A 2,996-nucleotide genomic window follows, 5' to 3' on the forward strand; every position below is an offset into this window, starting at 1 on the left:
TAATTCTAACTATTTTACCTTTACATATAATCTTATATTAGCTAATGATAATTTTACAAGTTCACATTTGATATATTACAAGCAATCAAATCATGCCAGATAGCAGACTGATTAACATAAATAAAACCTAGAACACATTTCTTTAATTTAGACTTAATATAGTTTGACTAAGTAAAATCCCTCAGGTCCTTTTGATAATAACAATTAACATTTAATCGTTTAATCATTGTTTGATACAGGACAAGAGAATGTTACTAGATGTGGGGGCAGGGTGACTTCAACTGAACTAAAACACAAGTATAATAAGAGGGATCAATTAAGAACACATAAACATGAGTTAGTTAATAATGAATAGTTATTAATTATTCCTAGAAGAAAATAACTTTAACTCAAAATCATTTGGTATCACTAAGGTATAATCAAGTTAAACTGAAACAGAGCTAAAACAAAGAACCAATTTCAGTGAGCCATAAAAATCCTTATCTATGGAATGTGGACCTTAATGTCCTTGGCAGAGCCAGAGGAGCACAGTATCCATGGCAACCTTTTTGTCTAAACCAATCAGAAAGCTAGCCTTCTCAAGCTTTGATAAAAGCCGGAAATTACACACGCCCAGCGAGCATTTCCAGGGAAGCGCAGACCGAGACGGTTCGTTCTTAATGCTCCAAATATATGCATATATTTTACAAATGTAATTGTTTGTCTCTGAATACCTGTAACTCCTGTTTGTCAAATAAATCTTTTGAACTAAGGTGACAGTCTCAGCTGTTTTGAACACGATCGTGGCAGCAAGCCACAACAGTTTCTACATTGTTTTTTAGTTAGTTTTGTTTTTTGAATGTCCAGAGGACCAGGCTTAACTTTTTAAGATTGTAAGTGACAGAGTTAATCATGCTAACAATTGGTCTTAAAGGTACACCTTGTTTGTGGATTTTAGGTAAACCATACAGACTAGGTGTGGCCTCCCCTGGGTACAGTCTGTGGTACAGAATACGGTCAATAGCCTTGTCCTGCTCCAAAATTTTCAGGCAATCTATTAACTTTTTCTTGTAACCACTTCCTGGATCTCTTTTCAGAGGTTCATAAGTGGTTAAGTCACTAAGGAGTGTCATAACTTTCTCATGATAGTCTTTCTGGTTCAAAATCACTGTGCACCTTCCTTTGTCTGCTGGGAGAATGATGATGTTTTTGTCCTTGCTAAGAGTGGTGAGTGCATCCCTCTCCTCTCTACTGATGTTGGAAGGTGGTTGTTTGGCATTGCTGAGGCAGGATGAAACTTTGATTCTGAGCTGTTCTGCTTCAGCCTCTTTCATTTTGTTGTGGATGGCTGATTCTGTGGCTGTGATCATCTCCACCAGAGGAATTCTACTTGGTGCAACTGCAAAGTTCAGTCCCCTGGCAAGAATCTCTGTCTCCGGCTGGGTGAGCTGTCTGTCAGATAAATTCTTCACCCACTTTTCTGTCTCCCTGACATGTAATTGACTACTGGAGTGTTGTCCTACACTGAATGTGTTGTTGGAATAGTGATGGTGTTGATGAGTTATCAGTAAAATAACCTTGTTTTGTTGTCGGGTCTTGGACTGAAAATGCTGCGCTAAGCGTGCCTGATCTGTACAGTCCATCACTTGCTGAAGTGTGGTCTGATCTAGGCATGTTGTTAGTTTTTGAATTGAAAAAAATTAAACCAAGGAGTTCTGTTTGTCGCACTGAATGTCGTTTTGTCTCTAGGATGTGACGTCAAACTAAAGTAGAGCTATCCTGATTCATGCTCAATAATCCAGGTAGAAAAATCTAAAAAAAATTAAATCTGGTCCTCTGGATATTCAAAAATATTAAAAATTAAAAAAATTGTAGAAACATAGATAAGTAGAGCTAACTGATTAAATAATCACCTGATTCTCTCACAGAGGTTCAGTTTCTTTCTGGTCTGAAGTAAACAGTTTTCACTCCACAGATCAAAGTCAAACCTTCATCCAGTAATTGTCCTCCTGGGATTTTCAGCTTTAATCTCAAAGAACCACAGAATATTCTTCAGACTGTGTGTTTTCTTACCAGTGTTTGGTTTGTGAGGCAGAGGGTTCACAGAGGGAAGGGTCGGCGAAAAACTGGCAAAAAACAGAAAAACTCAAACATGTCAGGTGGTTCTGACGAGCCAGAAACTTTACACTTGTGGGTTTGGTCAGAAAATATCACAACATCAAGTAAATCAGTGGAATCGTTCTAAAACAAACAGCTTGAATTATTTTTATAAATACGTTATTTTCTGGAGCTTCTCTGCTTATTCCACTCTGGAGATGCCTATGGTGAGAGGTGCCAAACTGGTGTGGGTCTACTCTTGGCCCCCCGACTTGGTGCCTGTGTGTTGGAGTTTTCCCCGGTAGATGGGTGTGGGGGGGTGGATGAGAGGGTGGATGGGAGGGTGGCTTCCCTGCTTCTTGGAGTGGGGGGAAAGGCTCTGACTGTTGTTTGTGCCTACGTATCAACTGGTAGTTCAGAGTATCTGGCCTTCTTGGAGTCCTTGGCAGAGGTGCTGGAAAGTGCACCAGCTGGGGACTCTTATTCTGCTGGGGGACTTCAATGCCCACGTAGGAAATGACAGTGTGACCTGGAGGAGCATGACTGGGAGGAATGGCCTCTCTGATCTGAACTCGAGTGGTGTTCTGTTGTTGGACTTCTGTGCTAGTCATAGTTTGTCCATCACGAACACCATGTTTGAACATAAGGGTGTCCATGTGCACGTGGCACCAGGATGCCCTAGGTCATAGATCGATGATTGACTTTGTAGTCATGTCATCTTAATGGCAGCCGTTTGTTTTGAACACGAGTGAAGAGAGGAGCTGAGCTGTCAGCTGATCACCACCTGGTAGTGAGTTGGATCAGATGGTGGAGAAGATGCTGGACAGACCTGGTAGACCCAAACATGTAGTGAGGGTTTGCTGGGAACACCTGGCAGAAGAACCTGTCAGAGAGATCTTCAACTTGCACCTCTGGGAGAT

The sequence above is a fragment of the Nematolebias whitei genome, chromosome 14, assembly GCF_014905685.2.
Source record: "Nematolebias whitei isolate Nwh7 chromosome 14, NemWhi1, whole genome shotgun sequence".
NCBI classification, from domain to species: Eukaryota; Metazoa; Chordata; class Actinopteri; order Cyprinodontiformes; family Rivulidae; genus Nematolebias; species Nematolebias whitei.